We start from the raw sequence: 25,671 nt of genomic DNA, 5'->3' as shown, positions 1-25,671 counted from the left end.
CAAAATGTCTGAAATACAGGGCTGGACTATTTTCCCCACACACTTATATAATTATTTTAAAATTTTATAGGACTATAGAGAAACAAAAAATACACTAGAAGGCATAAAGAAAAAAGGAAGAAACATTGAAAGTGCTCAAAGTGGATTCATTTTAAGGTAATTCAAATCTGAGAAGAAAACACCTACACTGGATATAGTACTGAATACATACATATACAGGATATCAGATATCCACAGAGAAGAAGCATTTAGCTTCTTGTGAAGATTTAACGTTTGTACCTGTTTTATTCAAAAAGCACGTGACATCTTAAGTACTTCCTTGATATGACAAAAAAGAATCTCATTCTATTAAAGTCCTCTAGTTCAAATGCAGTGGACATCATCAATATGGAGAGCTGTGTTGTCTTTCTCAACATGGGAGTACCTACTTCACACTGGCTATCCTAGCGTTCATTTATTTTTATTATTACTTTTACCAAACCGAAGGTCTACAGCAAATTCATGTTTTATTACAAGAAATTAACCCTAACGAAAATGAGGTGTTCTCTTATAGCCCAAGTTCTCTGGCATCCTCCGTTGTTGAAGTACAATAAACCAAGTGACAGACAACAGACCTGACTTTTTGGTAAGTAGATTTTATTGAACAAACCAAATTGCTTTCTAGCTGTCTTTCCTTTTTATTTGTTTCAGAATTGTGCAGTTCTTCCATGCGTGCAGCATTTAAAACTGGCATCTGGAGTAGTGCCCATATCACTGTGGTGGTTGTGGGGTCACTGGGGACATAAAGAATGGCCTTTGGTCTTAGCCTCTGCATCGAAGTGTTGGGGTTTATTTTTGTGGTTAGAGGACAATGCAGACAGGAATGTGACATTATTTGAGTTCCAGGCCTGTGTTCCTTTCTTCCTGCTCTAGAAGCCTCTCCAATTAATAAGTTACAGGGTCTCAGAAACTGCTCAGCAGAACGCAATAGACGAACTCTTCCTAAAACCTGCTTTCTTGACTCCCCTACCCTAGTACAAGCCTTCCATCCATCCAGCTACCCTGAATGAAAGAAATGTAGTTTTCCCTCCACAGCCTTCAAATCCAGTGAATTGCCAGGTCTAAAGACGCACAGAATAACATTTCTAAACCTTTTTGTTTTCAGTGTCCTGAGCTGGGTCAGGCTATGCCCAAATGGCTGAATTACTGGGTCAATGTCCCTGTTGGCCTTTATTCCAGCACAGAATGCCATCACGCCATCCTTTTTTTTTTCTGCAAATAATTCCTAAACCACAAAGTTCCCCTGTGTTGGAACAAAGTCCCTGCTTCTGCTCAGCCTTATCTACTGTAGTTCTCCAGACTCTGAGCCACTTCCTCCCTACCCCAGAATCCACCAGGTGGAAGTCATGTGCTGGGGGACAAGTCCACTTTAGAACTCTGCATATGCCTTTGACCCTGACTCTTCTGCCCTGGTCTAGTTGACTTGTTTTTTATCAGGGTAGCTGCAGTGTCTCCTCCCTCCTAATACCTACCCTGGCCTAATTTGTTGGAGTCTAGAATTGGCACTGCCTGCATCACATCATTCTTCTCCTTCATGTGGAAAGTGATCACATACCCTGTTGTAATTGCACGCCGATGCTGAATGTGCATCTCACATTGTTTGGGCGAGAATGCTGGCCAAAGAGCTTTAGTGTTCCTAATCTTGCTCCTTCTTCCTGGGGAATACAGATATACGCTGTAGCACACGGCTTTTATGTGTGTGCTCAGATCTGAACCCAGGTCTTCATGCTTGTGTGTGAGTGCTTGGTCAGGCAAACCATTTCCTCAGCCCTCTCAACTTCATTTTCCCCCCTCTACTTCTTCCAACCTCAGCAAGAACCAGAGCAGCCATCATTATACTTGAGACGTAAATTCAATTATTAATATCAGTCTGCCCATTTCTCCAAGAAAACAAAATTACTTCTCTGCAGAATTAAAACATCATTTCCCTTGTGCTTGATGAAGAAGGTAATTTTCTTTTGTGTGTCTAGCCCCTAAAATGAATATTTGGTCTAGACAGAATATTACTGAAGGTTTTTCCATGAGGTAGGCTTCTTTTTGCCAGAACAAACTTCATTATGTCTACATAATTATATAAATAGCTCACTGCACTTCTCTGCTTGCTGCTTAATACAATGAGAAATTTTAAAACAGGTGAAAGAGACTAACTTGAGTTTCCACTGAAACAGTGCTGCTAATACACATCTGTACTTATAGTGTGGATACTACAGTCTTCCTTACATTTGCGGCCAGCATCAAATCCATCCTACGGAAATAAATAGAACTATTTATTCTATGTCACTGGAGCCAGTGGCTCTCATGCTATAAGCTATACCAGAGTCTTCTCAGGTCTTTGGTAAATGAGAATTTCTGGGCCCAGCTGTGTATTTTCCTGCCCCTTTGGCCTACAATGGGACCAGAGAGTTTGTATTTTTAACTAGGTCCCATGTGATATTCTTGCTGCTCATCTAGAGATGTAACTTATATACACAGCTTCTGGCATATGAGCTGATTGGGTATCTGTGTAGTTTCATAATGATGCTTTGCCTTCTTGTCTCTCTTCCTTCTTTCTTTTGTTATCAATATTCGACTACCATTATCTAATCTGAATTAGAACTGCTGTCTAAATCTCTAAAAGTTTTTGGTGCTAAAACTTTACATATATAAGGATTCATCATTTCCTTAAAATTAATAAAACAGAATACAAATGGAAAATCTTATTTTTGTAAGTGCTTTTTTAAAGACATAGAAACAAAAAACAAAACCAAAACAGGATAAAAACCTTTCCTAAGGGGTTTGACCTTCCACAGCAAAGGTACTTTTGCCTGGATGGTGATTTCTTTGTTCAGAAGTCAAACAGGCAATTAAACTGGAAGGAGATGTGAGAGCATTGTCTAATAGGGTGGTGGTGCAACCCTTTGTGAGTCCGAAGACAATGAGGGCCCACACATAAGCTCATTTTAAGTTCTACTTCCTCCTCTACTCCACTGCTCATTTCTGAATTCTCGTAGCTACAGAAGCAAGGAGAAGATTTTTAGTTCTTTCACAGCATTCTTCTTCTTTGCTTTAACTTAGAGCAACAGTCTCAAGGCATCCTGGGATACTTTGCAGCACCAGCCTTAAGTCTCTTTTACAAGGCGGTGGTTTTGATCTCTCAGTCTAGAGGATTTCGGTGATTCTCACCATTACAACATTACATTAGAGTGCTTCAAACAGTGAAAATGTAGCCACAAGGGGACCTTGAGATGAGAGAGCTTAAACCCGATAGACGTATGCCAGTCTTATTAATAGGCAACATGAATGCTCATCACTCATGGTATTAGCAGAGTAGAGCAAAGGCTCTTTCCATGTTTTTAAAAAAGAGAGGAATATCCCTAGTAATGGTTTTTGCAAACTTCAAGCTCGAGTTGTTTTTTCTTCCTTTGTTTTTTTGTTTTTTATTTATTTTTGTCTTTTTTATGCAAGCCTATATTGATTACTATTTTATTCCTATAATTTTGGATGCCAGGTGGTGGTGGTGGTGCATGCCTTTGATCTCAGATCTATGTGAATTCAAAACCAAGGTTGTCTTACAGAGTGAGTTCCATGACAGCCAAGGTTACACAAAGAAACCCTGTCTTGAAAAAAAATACAAAAATAAAAACAGTTCTAAGAAAATGGAAAATGCTTAATTTGTGTAATATTTGTTGCCAAACTTTTTTTTTGTTTTGGTTTCAGGAAAAACAGACACACACACACACACACACACACACACACACACACACACACACACAGAGACCAAAAATAAAATAAAACAAAATAAAAATTAAGAAAAACACAAGAAAAATTGGAATGTAACATGATACCAAAGTTTATAAATTAAATAATATCAAAAACTATTGCTACAGATGAAAGGAATTAATTAGAGTGCAAAAATATAAAGGCTCTAACCTCAACTAAGAGACAACTGGGCCAGACAAAAACACATGGGGCTCTGAGGAACACTTCCAGTTATCTTTCCAGATGTATCCCTGGTTTCATGCTTTGACAATAAACCTAAGGACAAGACTTTAGATTTTATATGAGAAAGAGCCCCTTCCCCATCAGAGACTGTCTACTCTCTCCTTTATATACGAATAGACTTTGGCTTCAATTATTTTCTCAGCGTTTTTGAAGCGAGGGGATAGGATAAGAGCAATTGCTATTTGATATCAATGGTTTATTGAAATTCGAGGAGCTGTTTTGCACAGGTACCCACAGACTCAGCTTCACATCTTCCTCAGCTGAACTGATACAGTGCAGCTCAGCCTGCCCGCATGCATGCAAGGGCCCTCCTAGGGAGGTGGCCATTGTAAGAGCCTCAGGCACAAGTAGTTCACAGTAGTGAGATCCACATTTGGAGGAATGCCATATTCTACTTTTTCCACCCCCAACCTCCACCCTCGCTTATAATGTTTTCTTGCCTGGGGTAGCGTTGTATCTTCTGTCACCCAAGTTGGACTATCTCAGGACCTTTGATACCATTTCACAAGTCTTGTATTCAGGGATGAACTGGGATAAACCGGTTCTCCTGGGTCTCTTCTGCTATAACCTAATGCTTTTTTATTTTATTTTATTTTATTTTATTTTATTTTTGCCACTTTCTGTTTTTTTACAATTTCTTTCCCTATTGGTCAGGTCCCACTGAACCCCCAACAGAGTCTCTAAACCCTGACATAGCACAATTTTGCCATCTTGAGTTCATTTTCAGGATTCAATGAATAATAATGACTAGCACTTCAGCATCCAGAAAGCAGAGTGAATGTTGAGTACAGGAATCGATGTAGAGGAAGCACAGAGAGGCCCTTAGTATAGCAGCATATTTTCCTGGAATAGTATAACTAGAGAATTGTTCTACTCAATTAAGATCAAGTAGATGTACTAATTTTTAGTACTTCCAAAAGAATTCCACTGCCTCATTTCCACAGGGAATTTCATTTTAGGTAAAAGTTCTATAATATTTACCATTCTGAATCATTTCATGAACAGTAGCTTCTTATTTAATAGTAAAATTCACCCATCAAAACTGTTGGCATGCCACATACCATATATTACATGTATATATGTATATGTTACATTTATTATTATTATTATTATTATTATTATTATATGGATTCATAGAGTATCTATGCCATTATAAATGCCATTTGATGATGTATTTAGCATAAACCACAGTCGGAATGTATATGTTAAGGATATAATCAGCTCATGAGAGCAGTACCTTCCCTTCTGATGACAGAATTTGAAATTTTGTTGAAATTACTTTGGGAACAAATTGTGTAGTACATAAGACCAAATTGAGGCGACAGTATGTCCTTTTACTGGACAATATGACAGCCCCCTAAATGTTCTGTCCAAACTCTTCTAGAAATAAAATTTAATTGGCAAGAACACCTCAGAAAGCATTACCACCACCAGTCTGTATGCTCTTGGCTCATTTCTGAGCCACCCTGTGCAAAGTCAAGTATTCATGGTTCTTTTTTTTTTATAAAGGAAAGAATGGAAGCAAGAAGGATCTGCTGAATCAGATCGTGTTTGACTGAGGACTGAGAAAACAGTTTTCTTCAATTAATAGCCAGCTGCAAAATTTGGGTTCGTGCCAGCCGGGTATTTCGTCACTAACAGAGATATAAATCCCGGTGCTCCCAGGTGTTGGCATGGTAACAAGAATCAATGTGCCCAAAAGCAGAGGAAGGCGAGGTACAGTGGGTTAGGCTGAGTTCTATGACTGTATTTCAGCAAGCACTTTGAAGACACCCAGTCCAGGTTAATTGTTCAAATGTCCCAGTGGATTCCTTTAGGCTCCAATGCTTATTTGAAAGAACAAATTTTTAGAAGAGAGATTGTGAGGAGTAAAGTAAGGGCATGGTGACTGTCCCCACCAATAATAAAATCTATGTTCACATTCAACTCTCATGGCCAAAGGGATTCCATGTGCAGGTTTTGTGTGTGTGTGTGTGTGTGTGTGTGTGTGTGTGTGTGTGTGTGTGTGTGTGTAGGATAGAAAAGAAAAAGTAAAAAGAAAAGAAAAGAAAACTGTAAGGACACAAAAGAATCTTGGAGAGGCCTAACATCAAGTGCCTGATCTTCATTCAGAAAAGGTGAGCAAACCCAGGTAGGGTTCTCTAGCTAAGCGCCTGTATTGGTGACCACAGCCCATGTGTCTCCTGGCCGCCTCACCACATTCCTGCCTGTCTGGATGGAAGGGTGCCCACCCACAAGCCAGACCTTTTCATTATGGGAACTTTCTGAACTTCCAGGTCAGGCAAACTTTACACACAAACACCCTCTTTCATTTCACGTAACTACGTCATCTTTGGTACTTTTCTTTTCTTATTGATTGATAGTTTCATACATGTATATGATGTTACTTCTTATTTTCATACCTTTCCCCCTCCCTCCATTGTCTCCCTTACCCTGCTCAGAGCCTTCTTCTTGTGTCTTCTTTTAAAGAGAAAAATCTACTAGACAGTAACAAGTCAATGAAGGCCATGAAACTGAAAGTTGTGTGGATAAGTGTGCCTAGAACAGGCAGATAAGAAAGATAGTCACTAAGTGGGGGGACATTAGGAGCTTGTTGTGTAAATTCTTTGCTGTCTATTTGCTCCCTGAGTTTTCAAACTGTAGTCCCGGAAAAACAAACACAGTGCTAAATATCTTTAGACCTGGGGCATCAAAAACCTCCACACCCTCCTTACAACTGAGGTGAGCAGACCATAAATCCCTCAGCAGTGACAGGAGGTGATATGTGGAAACAGACCATCCATCGTCTCCGGGCTTTTGCACCAGAGGAAACTAGGCACGCGGAATGTAGAGCTGGCACCAAACTCCTGGCTTTACTCATTCATCAAAGGCTCTCAAGGATTAAATTACCCCATTGACGCTAGTCCTTCCCATGCCAGAGAGCACGAGTTACAGGAATGCCAAAGGCCAAGGTGGCTTTGATTTAGGCAAAGCTGTCTTGGTCTGTTGCTGAGACAAAGAAAGGCACTGACAAAGTCTGGTGTCCTCCTCCTGTCCTGCTGTCCTTCTGTCCATTGCAGAGGAAGACTTTCTGGCCATGTTCCTAGGACTCAGTCATTAAAGTCAGCATCTTACTGACAAGAAGGAGTCTTTGTTGCTGGTAACACAGACGAGAAAAGGCAAAGCAAGGAATTCCATCTCTATTAGTGACATTCAGAGCAATGGAGAGAGATCCTTACAATCATAGGACACCTCAGTTGATCTGTGGTTGGTCAGTAGGGGCTACTAATTGCAAGTCCTCTGTGTAGGAAGTGCTGAGGGTGAAGTAGCTGCTAGGAAGCTAATGCACACATCTTTAGATATCATGAGGAGTGTAGTACATACCTGAAGTGCAACCCCCACCCAGGGCAGTAATTCATAGGCAGAACATAGAGACAGTCCCTCCATATGAGACCATACCTTCCCCCAGTGTTAGCTTACTTGTTTTTACAAATTGACCCAGTAAATACAAATTTATTTTTCTTTGTAAGAACTCCCTCTGTCACATACATGTGAAGATGGAAACATAAAGATTTGACCATTCATATTATATAGCAGCATATTGTTTGTCTTGTTTGGAATATTTTGTGTTATGGAGTGAAAGGAGACGCTGGTTCCATTCCTGGGCTAATTCATATATATTCTCCCATTGAACCTCTGGCATATTTAGAGACAGTGTTCTCTCTTTCATGTAGAGATCATTTGAAAAGCTGATGGCATTGTTCTTCATTTCTCTTTGTTTTGTTTTCAGAAAACAAACGAGAAACGTGACGGTGTCGAAATACATGTAATCAGTCCATCCTGGGTTCTATGCTAGAACCAATTTATACATTCAAACCCGGCAATCTTCTTGGACTGATATCCACTCTCCCACAAAGCAAATGAAATTCAGAAGTGGAGAGAGAAAGCAACCGGGACTGGTTAACCCCGTGAAGTAAAAGTCACTAGTTAAGCCCCCCAATTTGATCTTGTTTCAGTGTCTCAGCGTTCAGACTCATTTCTGCCACAGTGCCTTCAGCTGTTAAGACAGTGCTCTTGAACCCACCCCACGCTGCAGCTTAATGGTAAGAATCTCACTTTTTCCACTTTTGTCAGCAGTATGAGGAGCACATGGGTACTGTGAAGCCAGAAAACGGCGGGGCTGATTTTCAACCCAGAAATCTTTGCTTGGATAGGTCCCCCATTTTTTTTAAGTTGCAGTTTACTAGTGATGCTTGGAAGGATGGGTGTGAAATTCATTGTCTGGCTGATCTTAGACAGTTCTCAACCAGGACTTTTTCAGAAAATAAGTATTTATGAAATTTCTGAATTCTCATTGGCTCTGTTTCCTAAACAGATAACAGATAACTGTCTTCAGATGCAAGGCAGTGTGAAAGGCAGGTGCCTGATCGCGAATGAGCATTTACGTTCCTATGTAGTAGATTGACTTTCACCTGCATTGCGGGAGAAGTGGGCCAACAGTTTGACAAATTATTTCAAGTGAATTCTAAGTGCTCTCTGCATAAATATTTCTAGCTTTTCCACATTGTACAAATTTACAGTGTAAATGCAATTGTGTCTGGTGTCACGGTTCGTGACATTAGTCATTCAGGAATAAAAACTCATGGAGAAAAGGAAATGCTCTGTGGGGAGCGTGCAGGCAGGAGCCTCAGGGGTTGTTGGTAAAGATGTGCTACAGCAGTGGAGTGCTTGGAGTGCTTACCTGTAGCAACTAATGTTAGCAGGAAGAACACATTCAAACCAGAAGGATGAACAGCAGACAGAGAGCAGAGGATTGAACCATGTACCAAATACCCACTCAGAGTGACCAGATTTTAATCAAGTTCGTCTGAAAAAACAAACCGGCACACTCACCACGAGGGAGATGATCTCCAGGCCCCAGAATAGAGACTGGGAGAGAGAATCAGCTTTACGGAAGATGTAGCCACTGGTAGGTTTCCAGTGCATGGCCTCACATCCATGCACAAATGGATGGGACTAACTGGACTGAGTAGATTTATTGAAAACAAAGAACCAAAAGGATGAAGTTTAAGGCAAATGTTGAAGGAAAAATGGGAGAGCTGTGTGGGAGAAATGAGGGGTAAACATAATCATATTTCATTGTATATATGTATGAAAACCCAAAATTAAAGAAAGAATGATTTTTTTAAATTTTAGACCAAAAAGAAAGCCTTATAGTAGCATCATAGAGGCTTCACCAAGGGCCCATGACATTTTCAAGTGCTTAAAAAAGTGTTTGAAATGAATAGAATCTAGTACAGATTATATTAACTTTACATCACTATAGCAATACAATAATCTTATTTTTGATGGGAGAGAAAAAGACCCACAAAGTCAAAGTGCCTGCATCCCATCAACATCCCAGCTAGACTTGAGCTATGTCATATTTACTCTTCGCAAGCTCACTGCACCTTGTGACTAGTTGACATACGACAAGCCCATTGATAGTACGTTCCCTTTCTCCCTCTTACCCCCAAACCCATGCAAGTGAGAAATCGCATTGCACATGGGTAGGATATGAATACCAACCCCAGTTTCACTGGGTGATGAGAGGAAAGGAGTTCCTAGAGAAATCTCTTTTAGTCCAAATCTCGCTTCACAGCCCTGGAACAATTTCAAAGTGATCACAAGTCTCAAAGGACCAGAAGGAAAGAGAAGATGGCAATATGGTAGAATATTGTGTCTTAAAATTTCTGATTTAGATTTGGTCACCCACTGATCTTTTTTTCTTCCTTTTTTTTCCTTCAACACTGAATTAGCTAGTCAATGGAGTAAGTCCTGAGCACAGTTTTATACTTGGTATGTAGCCTGATATATCATATTGCTGAGTAAATATTGGATTTAGTTATTTAAAGTGAGCAAATAGTTAAAAGGGGCTGGTGTAAAAGCTAAGACCAGGCACGCCTTTCTCACACACTACAGCACAACTAAACATCATTTGTGTGAGAATTGTGTCTCCCTACCAATCCAGTCAAACTGTGATTTTATGATCACTTTACTGGGGAGTTAGTCCTGATGTCCACCCTCTTACATTTGCATTAGTACTCCATTCTTTGTTGGCTCTAGCTAGTCTGTGGAAGGGAACAGGAAGAAAATGATAAGCAGCTGAAATGAAACATCTTTGATGCTGGAGTCTTTGCTAAGTATCTCTTAGCAATTGGAAGCAGATGCTCTTCCAAGGACCAGCAAGAATGATGCTTCCCTCTCTGTTCCCACAAGGGAACCTTTGAAGAGGTTCAGGAGGCAGAGGGAGGAGAGAGGAAAAGAGGGAAAGAAGAGCCCTTCTAAGCACCTCATGAGAAGATCTGGAACATGTTTTCAACCATAAGAACTAACTTCCAACTTCTCCGTAACATCATCTGTTTAGCAATTTTTTCCTTTTATTTTTGAAGTCAGTTTAAACTTGGTTTCTGTTCTTGCAACTGATGGGAGCAAAACCTCTGACTAGTGTTTCTTCTCATCTTGTAGATGTTTCTAACACCGAGGAACATAATAGCAATCTCTTCACCTTGCAAGTTGGTCTTGCTTATTTACACTTGGCTGCCTTCGAACTTGAGTGTAAAAAAGAGACTTGAATGGTGTCTTAGAGCACCACTGAGCAATTTCATTCATTCATTTGTTCCTTCCTTCCTTCCTTCCTTCCTTCCTTCCTTCCTTCCTTCATTCATCCATCCAACAGACTGCTTCATTACAATCACCTCCCACGTGCTCACTTGGTACTGGAAATTCGTAGTTGAACACAATGGACCAATAGTCTCGATTTAAAACTATGTGTTTTTTAGTAGGATATTAACTATTACTTAATCAATGAAGATATACATCGTCTATGTATTTTGTAAACCAATCAAAATAATTGAGAATAGTGATGCAGAAAATGAGTGAAGAATGGTTGGGTTTTGTTAAGGACAAGACACAGTGGCAGAGAACTGAAGAAAGGGGGTGACTCAGGTCCTCAGCAGAAGGTAGTCTTTTCTCGGTTGGGTGTGTGGCAAATTTCCCTCATAGGAATTTATCTATTTACACAAGAAGTAAATTCCCAATGACATTGAACTAGCACTTCTTGCTGCCAGTCCTTTGAGGGAACCTGGCATGTTTGTTTTATTTCACTAGGTAAACAGAAATAAGAGCGAGGGAAGCTGGAGCTCCCATGAATCCGTGTTTCACTCTCAGGCATGAAGGCTGCTGTGGGAACTGCTGACTAACCTGTAGAACACCACGAGCTCCCCAGGCAAAAGCACCTGTCAACACTAGCATTGAACAAACAGAGGCCACTGGCCAAGTCCTTTGGTGGTGCAAGGCAAATGAAATATGCTCCCTCTTAGAAGTTCATGACGTCTGCCAGGTTAAGCAAGAACAAGGCAGATCACTTTTAAAAAGCCACTCTTCGCCATTGCGTATGGCCTCCAAGCAACCATTGTGAATGGGGAGTATTGAACAGCAAATTAAAACCATGTGCGTATGTGCATGTAGGTGTGTGTGTGTGTGTGTGTGTGTGTGTGTGTGTGTGTATGTGTGTGTGTGCGCAAGTGTGTATTTCATTTCATAATCTCAAGGTACTGGAACCTATTCAAAATACCACGTTTTATATAGAAGGGGAGTGGGAGGGGTTAGGGGGCTGATGGACAGGAAACTGGAAAAGGGAATAACATTTGGATTGTAAATAAGAAATACCCAAAATACCACGTTTTATAATTCTGCAGGCATTTAACTATCTGCCAGAAATAAGAGTTGGGTGTCATTCTTCAGATGATGATAGTACAGGCACTTCCTACAAATTCTTCAAGCACAGACAAAGCTCTACTTAGTGACGGGATTTATTTCAATCGTCACAGCTCTTACAGCTTCTCAGTGTGAGCTGTGATTACAGAGTCTTACCAGAACCAAGCATTTTCAGTAGGGTTCCAAACAGTAAGTATGAACAGTATGTATCCTACATTAATAAGATCCTGTGACAAGCATGGGAGTTCTAAGGGGGAAGCCACCAAATTCTACCTCAGTTTTCACGGACTTCATCCCACCCCACATCAAAAGAGACATTTGTGACACAGGAATCAACACACACACACACACACACACACACACATGCGCACACACACACACAATGCACACACAATATACGTACACACACATGCACATGAGAACACAGACACAACACACACATACATGCACATATCCCTAACATACTCACACATACAATACAACACACACACATGAACACACACACACACTCACACACACAATGCACACACATACATATACATACACACACATGCACATGAGAACACAGACACAACACACACATACATGCACATATCCCTAACATACTCACACATACAATACAACACACACATACACACACATATGAACACACACATACACACACACACACACACACACACAAATACACAAATACTGTAGTTCAAATTGTAAGTAAACTTTGGGCTGAACCCACTTTTATTCAGTTATTAATCACTGCAAAGTTAGATTTCTAAAATTCTCCCAAGGTTATTAGTCACCACTACTCAGGGAATTTTGAAGCATTTTGTTAAAAATCTTTTAGAAACAACCTATTATTATTTCTTCATTTCCCCCAGGAAGAAACTATTTCTAGAAGTAACCTAAGTAGGAATACAGAAATTAACTATAATATTTTTGAGGCACAGATACTTATATTTTCTTATGAGACCATGTTCCCAGATGGGGTGTGTGTGTGTGTGTGTGTGTGTGTGTGTGTGTGTGTGTGTGTGTTTGCTGAAACAAGGTCTTGCTATGCAAACCAGGTAGGCTTGAAACAATCTTCCTGCCTCAGCCTTACGAGTTATGGAATTAAAGGCATACACCATCATGATTCACTTTAACATCATTCTCTTCTTTAACAGCTAAGCTCACATTTTATTAATTTTCACTTTACATTCCATAAATATCTCCCATAATGAATATTATACTTACTGATCACATGCATGTATGTTATTACTAAACTAAGCCTCTCTTCTGGATATTGGGTTCATTCTCCTCACAGCCTCACCCTCCCCCCCCCAATACGATAATGTGGATAAACCCTTTCACACAGCCTTGGTTGTTTCCCTGGGCTGCATTTTGAGATATGAAATTGATAGTTTGTAAACTATGTTTTTCCCATAGTTATTGATGAATTCAAAGCTCCTTAGACTTTCCCCGCAGTGGGTGGACGCTCTAGCCTGCACTGCCATTTGGCTCGTGCTGTGCATGTTTTTACACTTTGAACACTTTGATTAGAGGAGACAATGACCGATGACTGCAACTGGATTTTCTCTGGGTTAGGCTTTTATTCCTGCTACTGAGCTTTCATCTAGAAATTGATTCTGTTGATTTTCCTGTAAGGACAGTCACCTTCGCTCTTAATGTTTTTTCAGAGCTCCTCGTACATTGAATTAAATCTTCCTTTGGCAACATTGAAAACAGCTTCTGTAGTTTGTCTTTTGCTGACTGTGACATTGCATTTATGGTATTTGAGATGGGCAGAAATATATGCATATATACATATAATATATGCATACGTGTACATATATGATGTAATACATATACAAGTGCATATATAATGTGATATTATACATATACACGGAGATAATATTTCTCTGTGTAGCCCTGGCTATCTTGGAACTCACTTTGTTTTGCAAACCAGGCTGGCCTTTAGCTCAGAGATCTGCCTGTCTCTGCCTCTCAGAGTGCTGGGATGAAAGGCATGTGCCATTATCCCATAATATCTCTTTACTTTCTAATGTACCCATATCTACCAGACATTTTTCCACGCTTTTCTTACACCAAAATAAATATTTCTTTGTTTTATTTTAATATTTTACATATCTTTTTAGTTTTATCCTAATTAAATATATTTGACATTTTCCAGATTCCAATTTTACTTAAATTAAAATCTTAACTAACATATATTTTTAAGTAAATGATAGTAAGAGGATCTAAGTTCATAGTATTTTCCATAATGATTGATTGTTAGTTTGCTAGCATTTGAATAACTATACTTTTCATGAACTAATTGAAATGCTATTGAAAATATATGTTTATAGATCAATAATCATGTATATACACTCACATATATGCTTGCACACACGTAAAACATGGCTCTTCTTTGCCATATCTTAATTCCTCACCTAAACCACTATTCTGTTTGACCTTTTTGTAAAATGCATTCTTCGGTGATGAGCTCTACAAACTCCTTTATTTGTTAAATTTTTAATTTTATTTTGACTTTCTTACACATTTACTTTCTTAGATTTTTAAAAACACGCTGTCAAGATGAACAATAAAATGCTAATGCACACATTATGTTATTTTCTATAATTAATTTTTAAAGATTAACTTGATGGAACTATGTGTCTTTTAAGGTTTATTCTTTTCTTCTTTAGAAAAATTATTTTCACTGAAAGGTATAAGAACGGTGTATTTTGATGTCTAGAATTGGATGTTGTTTGGAAGGCAGTTTACTTCTCTGTTATGTTTCTAACTGAATATTAATTTTTAATTGATAAGCTAGTAAATTTCTGTATGTATTTTAGAGTTGGTCGTCTTACCCAATTACCACTTTGAACATAATTATCTTACAACTAATTCCTTCAGCTCTTCCAAATGAATACTCAAGTTGTTAGAAAACCATTCATATTCTAATTTTTATGTGTCAAACTGCTACACTGACCCAAATAAAAAACAAAACCTTCTGTACAATTATTCTATTACATCATAGTGCTTATTTTTATGCTGGTTTTAATGGCCATGATTTCTACTTAGCAATGTGACTAGCTATTGAGACAGATGCTATCCTTCTCTTTTGCTATTTCAGTGTGCCTGTTAACATTTAACATAAGAACAATGAGTGAGAACTAAGTTTTAAGTTTTGGTTAAATGCCACACTGGCATCTGTAATGTATAAGTCCATCCTCCCCCTTTTAATTACAGGCATTAATGTCTTCTTCCTGGTATGTGTGTGTTTGTGTCCGTGTGTGTGTCTTTGGTGTGCTATGTGTGTATGTGTGTGCCTGTGTATGTGTGCCTGTGTGTGTTTGTGGCATGCAGCCTGTGTATATGTGGGGTGTGTGTGTGTGTGTGTGTGTGTGTGTGTGTGTGTGTTATATGTCCATGTACGAGTGGGACATGTGCAACAGGAGAACCCATGTGAAAGTCAAGTGAGAACATTGGGCACCGTCTTCTACTATTCTCGGTCATAAGGATAGCTATGTTAGTGAACCCAGAGCCCTCAGTTTCACCTATGTAGGGTAGCCAGTGAGCGCTATCATTCTCTGCCTGACTCTGCACACCATTATCTAGGTTATAAGGTCAGGTACTGATGCTTGGCTTCATGTGGCCTCTGGGAATTTGAGCTTAAGTCTTCATACATGTGCAGTAGGTGCTCTTAGCTACTGTGTCATCTCCATGGGCTCCTGATTTCTCTTTTAACCTATCAATGTGTGACTTCTGAGAGAAAATTCTCTCATATCGAACCATGTGTGCATTTATAGAGTCACCTTGCTTGATATAAGCAGGAATCCTTCTTTGTAGCTTAACATTTGATTTATTCTCATTTAAAAAAAAATGTGTATTGGGCTTTGTGCCTATGAGTACAAATGCCCCTAGAGGCTAGAGGAAAAGGATTCTCTGGTACCATAGTTAACCTCAATTGTGAGTCACCAGATGTGTGTCTTGGGAACTAATCTTGGGCCCTCTAAGCAGAAATGTCTTGAAATACCATATTGGGGTTACCAATGCATTATTTAAGATGAAATGCCTTTAATAGATTGACTGAAAGAGTCAGTATTTACTATGAACTGCAAAGTTGAGGCTTTTTTTTTTCAGAAACTAGCATTTTTATGATAATAAATTATTTATTAAAGGCTCAGAAACTTTTTCTCAGAACATCTCATTTTGAGGGTATATTCATTTAAAACATGTTTTAAACAATAGATATTAGATTTGCACCAAAATTAGAAATCTATGTTTTGGTAGAAATGGGTGACTGGATCCAGATTCTCCTGACTCTCTCATTCCCTGATTTCTCTTTTGGACTTGTCCCCCACTTCCCCTATCACCACAGAACTTCTCAGCCAATAGTCACACACATTATAGTTGTATGTGTTTCTCTTGAAACAGAAAGCGGGAAATGTAAGAGGTTGGAAACGGAAGAGATTGGAGACCATGCACCTTCTATCAAGTAGTCTCCATCTCCCAGAAGACACACCGGGGATCTCTCTGCCCATGCTGCACTCCTACTGACTGCTTCCTAATAACAAGGAGCAACTTTGATTTCTAGCTGTGAGAGAGCAAGCAGGCTCCATCTTTTTCCAGCCCATAAGTGACTCAGAAGGCAATCCCTGAAATTCAAGAATAGTTGTAAGGTAGACAGCAGAAACCTTTCTCGTTGGCTCGCCTCCACCCTCACAGCCCGCCTCTTGATACAGGGGAGCTGTTTGGGCCTTACTTCTAAAGAATATATGCTTTGAAGTATTATGCAGCGTTTTGAGCAACATCTCAATGAAAGGTTAGTGAGATTTCTCAAACACATGTTAAAACGACTATGTACTGCTGGGAAAATTGAAGTGAGCTGTAGAGTTAATAGTTTAGTGGCCAGTGTTGTAAGTTACCGTTTAATAGACAAAGGGTGAATGAAATCCGGAGGAACTAAATCTTCCTACCTCACTTCAACTTTTCCCTTGGCTGACCCTCACAGCCCTCCGGCATTCCCCAAGTTTCCAGTGAATATGGGAGCGGAGTCATGAGGACAAGAACCTGGCAAAATGCTTGGTGCAAGGCACCCTACTCCATCCTCCAATGTTCACAAACATCTTGCTGGACCGCTTCTACTATCTCTCTGAGGGCATGAGGAATCTGAATCTCAGACCCTGAGAACGTAGAGCTATCAAGTGACAGTTAACAAGCCATGTACTTTAACTGTCCCATTATTTCAGGTCCGAATCGACTTGTTTAGGAAAAAGAAGAGCTAGGTTTTGCTAGTTGTTTGCTATGTGTCAGAAACTGTGTTGTCTTCCCCGAGTTCTCGCCTTGTCCCCCGTAAAAACCTTATAAGAATAAATATCATGCTCCCACTCTATTTTATAGAGAAGGAAACAGACCCTCAGAGAGTTGACCTATTTAAAGCTGCAGGAGATTGTCCAAAACTGCAAACTCCAAATTCTTTATCATAATGCCTTCAGACACACCTACGAAGAAAGATGGCTGGATTGAGGGCAGGATTAGAACAACATAAATAAAAGCACTTGGAAAAGGGGATATGATATCTTCCTGGAGCAATTGGCATTTATCTTTAATGCCATTTATTCTAAATCTCTACTGTAGTAGAACACAATTGAAATTGTCTTTGGTAACCTACCTATGTCACAGTTATGTTTCCATCACTGTGATAAACACCATGACCAAGAGCAACTTGGGGAGGGGAGGGTTCATCTTATGAGTAAGAAGAGGATCCTATAGTCTTGGTCATTTATAGCTGTAATCCATCATGACAGGCAGTCAGGGAAGGAACTGAAGCAGTAACCACGGGGGAAGTTCCTTCTTCGTAGCTTTCTTATACAACCCAGGACCAGTTGCCCTCGGGTGACACCACCCACAGTGGGCTGGGCCCTCTCACATCAATCATTTATCAAGGTAATGCCTCACAAATTTGTTTACAGGTAAGCCTGATGAAAGCATTTAATCAATTGAAGTTCCAGATGGCCCTGGCTTGTGTGGAGTGGGCAAAAATATAACCAGCACACTGTGGAACAACCATACCCATCAACAGTGTCACTTTAGCCATGTGGGGCCACAGGTCTTACTTCTCTGTTCAACATAGTAATTTAGTATGATGAAGAGAATGTAAGGAAAGCAAAGGACACATGGCCAATGGACTAATAGCTTTCTATTCTAGACTTCCCCCATAGGACAGGAGAATAGAAGACGAAACATTTGGGGCAAAGGGAAATGTATTTGTAGAAAAGTCTAGAAATGTCAAAACAAAGATTGTCCCGCAATGACAGGTCAAGCTCTTCTTAAAGGTGACCTTGTCACATGAAATCCTCAGTTGTTGAAAGTTGTACATGGGCATTTCTTTCCACTCATTTGTTTAGGGCTCACACAAATGAGGTTCCTGGCATGGCGATGTTTTTGAATTCCAAACTGTTTCCTTCCAGATGGTCCTCTCTTGTGTCAAGTGGACAAAACCTAACCGGCAACACTATGTAACAACCAAGTCATCTAAGCCAGAGGCAAATCTCACTTTACCAAGAAAGGTCAGCTATGTGTGGTTACATGCATGCGTGGATCTTCTTCCAATGTCCAACATGGTAATTTAGTCCAAATCAATGTCTCTTTCTTTCAGACTCCTAATGTTTATTCCTATATAAGAGCATCCTCATGAAGCACCCTGGCCTTAGCTCATATGTGATGTGTGGTGAGTGCTTCATTAGACCGTGATTATGATAATCTCGTTTTTTTTGCTGCTATAGGTGGAAGAGTTACACTTCATGTCAAAACACAGCTGGACCAACACTTAAAAACCAGCTTTCTGTATAATCACATGCAAAATGTAGGCCATTTCTTTACTTTCCTGTCTATGCCTAGCCAGTACACCTGAACAAGGGTACCCTAAACCCACACAGGCAGAATTATTCTTTAATTTCCAATGTGAGTGTAATGATCGTATTTGACTTGGCACCTCAAACCTATCATTCTCTCCATTTTCAGGGAGTATGGTGTGCCCATTGTGCTAACCACAGCATAATCACTCTTGACAATGACATTCTGTATATATCTTCTTGAGTGGAGAAACCAAGGCTAGAGAGCAATGAGTGACTTTCACATGGCCCAAGTTTTATTTCAGTCAGGATCCAGCTTTCTTTTGTGAAATAGCATCAGCACAGTCCTTCCTGAACTCAGTCCTCTATCCATACTCAAGATTGTTGGTCCTTATCGTGACCACAGATGCCTCTTTATACTGTTCTTTGTCTAATTCCTCATTTAAAAAATGGCTTTATTTCCTTTGTACTTTTTATCGGATGAAACAAATCCTCTCTGAAAGAAAGAAAGGATGATGAGAGAAGGGGAGGGAATAGGGTAAAGGAAAGGAAGGGAGAAGGGAGGAAGGAAGGAAGGAAGGAAAAAAGGAACGAAGGAAGGAAGGCTAGGAGCACAAGGGGACACATCTACACACAATAATCTACAGTTATATTTTTAGCTTATTTGAAAGATCTCTAATAAACAAAAGCTCATGAGGTGCCTTCTAGATTATTTTTTTTAATAAAGCTTTGCCAAATGAGAGAGAGCACGAGAGCAGTGTGTTGAAATAAATGAACTTAAGCTGGTAGAAAGTCTTTGACCTGACACTCTTTGTTCACCATGCCTCTAGGCTCTCCCAGAGTAAACAGACGCTCCACAGATATTTTGCTAAATCTCTCCTAAAACATGGACTATTTTAGAACTGAACTTTGTACATCTGTGGTTTCTACCTTTATCCATAAGACTGTTTATATGATTCTAGCTATGGAATAACTATTTAAAATACCACATTGTCTTGTTTTGCATAAATTTGCAATTTAAATGACCCCCATCTGAGCCCTTGCACATGGAGACATTTGTTCCCATGATATCAGATGGCAAGTTTTAGTTCCTAGCCATGTTGGCCTCTTGAGCTCTGGAATCTTTACAAGCAAGTCTTCCCATCTCCGAGTGTCTGAGAGCTTGTGAAAATATAAACAGACTAAAGATTTTGTCAGAAATTCAAAGAAGGATGACTTGTCAAATATTTCCCAGATGGGCTTCTGTCTTTAGGTTTCCATATACTAATCTAGGTCCCCTGAGACGATAACATCAGTTTACACGAGTCAGCACAGGCAACCCTGTCCTTCTTCTCATTGCTTTTATACTGAGAGAACAAGGCATTTTATTTAATTACAGAATAAGCTAAAATAGCAATGTGGAAATATAGAAAATAAACACTGAAACCACACAAAGCTAAACATAGCCGGTGGTGCTATATCTGCAGATGAAGTCAGATACAAGGAGGGAAGTGTAAACCAAAAAGCCCTTGAAAGTGCCAGGCAAAATGAGAATCTACAGAAGAAAAGTACCCAGCAACACCTGGGTCCACCTTTTCCAGCTGTAAACACAACACAAAGTGTGTTTCCTTAATACTGGTTGATGTTGGTGGCTCTGGTAAGAACACATGGGGTTGCAGAGGAACCATATTCTTTCACAGTACTACTAAACCAATGCTCCAGATTTACTGCTGACCACTTTTCCATTTGTCCTCTTGCAAATCTTTATTGTTCATCTACTATACAGTAAGTGATAATCTGACTTCTGATGACACAACAGAAAACAAAGCACACTAAACTCCCTTTCTTGTGTACTTAGTATTATTCTATATGGAAGGATAAATTGATGCATACTGAACAAGATTAACTGGTAAATTATATTTAAAACAACCAAATAAAACAGAGAATAATGTATCCTTTTGGATAAAAGGAGGATGGGAATTAGGAACGGAGACTATAGCTCTTGACTGATAATTAGAAAATGCTACCTTGGGACCTGAAGAGTTGGTTCTGTTGATAAGAACCATCACCATACAGGAAGATCTGAATTCAACTTTCTAGCATATCCATCAAAAGAGCTGGGCATGGTTGTGTATACTGGGCTTGCTGGTCAGTAGCATAGCAGCAGTTCATAAAGAGACCGTGTCTCAAGGGAGTAAGGCAGAGAGTGATGGGGCAGGGTACCTGAAGTCCTGCTTTAGCCTCTGATCACAAGAGCATATACACTGCACATGGTTGCACATACATCCATAAAGCATTCACAGCTACATTGTGGCATCAAGAGGTGAAGGCTTGAAGGAAGTGGGGCATGTAGATCCCCAAGGAAATCATATCGTTTTCTCATTTTGATATAAATACACTAGGGAAAAATGCATTTTTAATCCTCGAAGATTGTGTCATTCAAGGCAAAGATGTATAAAAGAGGAGTCAATGCTGACAATGTGAGGAAAAATAAGTTTTATTTTTAGAAGGCAGGTTTCAAAGTTATAGACAGAAGGGTTAAAATTTGCATACAATATAACCCTAGGCTGGTACTTACTCAGGTTCATCTGGAAGGTAGAGCTCTAGAGAAATAGCTAACGAAGTCTTTCCTCATTTCTCTACTAAGGCAGTTATTGCATGGAGGTGACAACAAACTTCAGGGAGCTAAAAGCCATGACTCTTTACAGCATGCAATGTGAGAAGAATCAATGACCCATGTGGGTCAGGTGAGTAGAACCTTGACTGGTGACAACAGGTGGTGAGAGACGAGCAGGCACTAGAGATATTCATACTGCAATCAAACCATGACTCCCTACTCTGTGACAATGAGTATCTTACTGGACATTGACCACTTCACATGGTAAACAATTAGCTACTAATAAAGCATATCAATTTCCTCACATGGCCCATACTTTATTTTATTTAATACTTTAGTATACTTAAAATATCAGTGTAAAACAATTTCACTATTTGGGTCCAGTGACTTTTTTAATAAAAAGAAAACTAATATAAGCTAATATAATTCTTTATATTCTTTATATTATATTGTATAAATCACTGCATGGTTCCCTGTAATATGGTCCTGTGGGTATATGTAACTAATAGGAATATTGTTAATGTTATGACACAAATAGATCATGCCATTTAATATGTAAACTTTGTTTAAAGAAATTAATAGAAAACATTCAAAGGCTTATTTTGGAGCCATTTCATGCAATTGACTTCAAAGCACATGAACCTGGAATAGCATCTTGGGAAAAGAACTGGAGATAGACAGTGAATGAGCTGCTTCTTTTGCACACAGTTGTCCAGTAAGAAAGCCACCTAGAATTAAGGCCATTCTCACAATAGTGAATAATTTGTCAAAATACACTCCACAGGTATTTGGATAAGAAGAAATGAGAAGGTTTTCTACGAACATTCTAGAAACTTTGAGAAGTTGCTCGCGGCACTCAGGACGTGTTCTTCTCAGGAGGAGGTTTTTGTTGTTTTACTGACTGATGACAGAGGATCAGACATGTTCTTTAAAGCTTGCTCACATCCCCAAATTTTGAATTTCTTAAAGCAAAGCTCATGAAGATAATTTACATTAAAATAGAGAGACACGTTACCCTTCAAAAATATTACTCGATATTGCTGCAATTTTAAGACTTTACTAGGCTCAAGGTGAAAGACATGGCACATTATTTGGAAGAGTTCTGAGGCACAGAGGCAGCCTTGGACACTCTCCAGAAGCATAAAAGTTTAACAAAACCATGAAAACCCTCCTCAGGTATGATTCAGGAGGAATTCTGCATTTTTACATATAGTAATTCTATAAATTTTCAAGAAAAAAATAACAGAAAACTCTTCCTACAGGTCAGTCAGTTGTGTACCTACTTCTGGAAGAGCAGTAGGAAAAGCATACTTCACTGAAGAATGTGAACAACCAGGTGGATAAGACATGGCCAACTCATTCACTAATTCGACAGGATCACATCGAGCCCTTCTTCTGGGTTAGCTTTCTGGTGAAATCATAGTGGTCATTTCATTCTTGTTCTTAGTGTTTCCTTAGTGGGCTAGGCATACATAAGCAGCTTATTGTAATGAAGTTAGAACCACCTTAAAGATTGTATAGGAAGCTCAAGATGCTTGGAGGGGGCGTCTGAATACAGGGTCGGATAACATACAGAGAAATTGCCAAGGGAAACAACAGATGAGGCTAACCATGTTTGAGGGATCTGGATAGATGAAGCTTGCAATGCAAAGTACAGGAAAGCAAGCAGGTGACAAGGAACAATGTGACCCTTGTTCTTGGAATTTCATGAGAAATGGCGATCAGAACAGAAAGTAGTAAGAGACAGGTGGGTAACCTGAAAGACAAACCGTCTTGCTAAAGGGTTTGTGTCTTTAAGGCTCTGGGAAGCTTCTGAAGGAATCATAAGAGACTGTAATGTTGGGGAGTGGGGTAGGGTGGGGTGGATAGGAGCAGCATATGAAACAAACGTGAAAATGTCACACGGAAACACACCATTTTAAAAATTTACTTTAAAACAATAGCAGAAAGTATTTTAAGACAGGGTAAGATATTGCCGTGGCCCTCACCTAAAATTGTAACAGACATTTCAACAGTTCAGCCATTTACAGTTTTCTTCTTCTGACCCCACAGAAGAATTTCCCTTCTGGTACCTGGGCAAAACCAACTTGCACTGATTCGAAAAACAAACACAAACAAACAAACAAACACCATTCCGTTTTCTGGATGGAATATCTGGAGTATACTGCTTGAACTCTATCCATTTCTTCTATCATGAACACTGTAGGAGCCTGTGGTTAATATGATTGTGCTCCTCTAAAGCAGAGGTTCTCAAACGACCCCATCCCAGGGGTTGCATTTCTAATATCCCGCATATCAAATATTTATAGGAGGATTCATAACAGTAGCAAAATTATAGTTATGAAGTAGCAACAAAGATAATTTTATGGCTGGGGGCGTCACAAGATCATGAGGAACTGTATTAAAGGGTTACAGCATTAGAAGGTCTAAGACCCAGTGCTCTAAAGCAATCCCATGGAGCTGGCCTGAAAATTCTCAGATTGACACTAGGATTTAGCTTGTTCAATAGTCATAGCCTTACCCACTCCCACTACTAGAGCCACCCAGGAAGTGAGGATAGACTTAGATTAAGAAGCCATGAGCTCTGACTTACAATTTCGGGTACATTCAATTCAGACAATGATGTTTCTTCCTAGGGCTGCTGACCTGCTCCAAGTATGAAAGCACGTAATGTTGGGAACCAACATTAATACAGCTTTGGTTTATGTATTTCTTTGGTTTTTAGAACCAAAGCATTTATCCACAACATGGATCAATATCACAACATCTTGAAATAATAAACATGTTAAGTCAAGAGCAAACACTTGTGCATGCTTGTCCGTCTATTCTCTGTGAGCCCTGGCTGTTGGCTTGCTCGTTGCCTGTCCCTCGTATCTGCTTTTTTTCTCTCTAACTGCTGCGTTGGAATAATGGCAGAATGGAAAGCAAGTCAGAAGCTAGCTTGTGTCAGGCTAGATCTAAAAATCTACTTAGTAAATGAGTGAATTCATCGAGTGGTCATTTGTTGGGTGTGTTTTTCGGCCTTTTCCAGCAAAGATTTCATATGACTTTCAGAGTGAAAAATCTGCTGCTTTGCATGCTTGTAAAAATCATAATCAGTTATTTAAAGTTTTACATGGAGTGGGTCTCAGAGGAGGAAAAGTTCGTATCCGTACAACACGCCAACATGGCGCTTTCAAAACAAGAGCTGTGGAGGAAGAAACAGCCTGAGGTGACAAGGTGAAATTTGCCTGTAAAATCAGAGGACTGTAGCCAGTCCTCTGGGATGTGCGCAGGATGTTCCCCCGGGAAAGTTGCCTAACCCTTTCAAATTACATGAAAATTAGAAGACAAATGAAGATATGGTGGCTAGGAACTCATTTCCAAATAAGCCGCAGGGTTAGTAATCATTAGAGTAATAGCCAGTTTTTAAAAACAACTCAGAGCTGCCTCCTTTCCCTCACTCACCATTATTTAAAGTACAATTTTAGTTTTAGAAAACATAGCAATATTTACAAAATCAGAACCATAGCATGAAATTACCGTTGTTGGCCCCCTAGGAAAGTGTTTTAATTTCTATTTTCTGAGTACTAAAGAGAGAAAGAAAACCCATATCCTATCTCACTTTCTCGCATGGTCACTCTATCTCTACAGAGTTAAATTCTCAGTGTGGCAGGCTACCTCATTGTGTGATATTTTATACATGGCTTAACCACTTTGTACAATCAAAAATGTTGACAAGGCTAGGAGCTTCTGGTTTCTTTCTCAGTGGTGACTAACTACTGGTAAATTTCACATGTATTTTCTTCAGCTTCCAAATATGGAAAAGGGGGTCATTAGCTTGCTGATCTCAAACTGTGTTGCCACAAGGTTCCAAGTTAGCCCAAACCCTCTGGGGATAGCCTGGTCTCTGAGGCAGGGGTTTTGGTGGGATGAGGACAGATGTTACACATACTACTCAACAGATGATCTCAGCAGGCCCAATGACAGAAAAGATGGGTTACCCTGCAAAGCACTGGCCAACAACCCCAGAGGGATTTCAGCTTCAAAGAAATCAGGGTGGAAAAAGGTTTCACAACATTTCAGTTCCTGAGGAGTGGAATGGCAAGTAAAACGGGAAGCAAGCCTGTGCCAGTTAACATAACTCTCAAGCAAGACTGTGATTTCCTGCAGTCACACTGGCCCACAAAATGATAACAGCCATTCAGCTGAGACTAAGGAACATCATGTGGGTGGAAAGACCCTTCAGGCTATGGAAGAATAAGTGATGTTTACTGGATGGTCATTTTGTACCAGACATGGTTATAAGTACATTTTGGACATTACCTCATTCCATCTTCACAGCGGCCTTCTGAGGTAGTATTTTCGGCTACTCTATTGTACAGATGAGACAAGAAGGCACAGAAAAAACTTGACCAAGTCAACGCAGATATTAAGGAAAAGAACCAGAATGGAAAGGTAAAATGTCCAACTCCATAACCTGGCTCTTGACCATACTATACC

At 39.6% G+C, this 25,671-nt stretch overlaps 1 protein-coding gene and 1 long non-coding RNA gene across 11 annotated transcripts in view; one reads left to right on the top strand and one right to left on the bottom strand.

Moving 5' to 3' along the window:
- Pde4d (phosphodiesterase 4D) overlaps positions 1-25,671 on the bottom strand; it is a 1,511,604-nt gene that overhangs the window by 440,007 nt on the left and 1,045,926 nt on the right.
- Positions 71-8,091, top strand: LOC120101082 (uncharacterized). Its single transcript, XR_015673934.1, has 4 exons — positions 71-156; positions 554-625; positions 5,530-5,696; positions 5,803-8,091. It is a non-coding gene; the product is annotated as an uncharacterized LOC120101082 (long non-coding RNA).

Source organism: Rattus norvegicus, chromosome 2 (assembly GCF_021556685.1).
Source record: "Rattus norvegicus strain SHRSP/BbbUtx chromosome 2, alternate assembly SHRSP_T2T, whole genome shotgun sequence".
Classification (NCBI taxonomy): Eukaryota; Metazoa; Chordata; class Mammalia; order Rodentia; family Muridae; genus Rattus; species Rattus norvegicus.
This window is presented reverse-complemented; position numbering and strand designations above follow the sequence as displayed.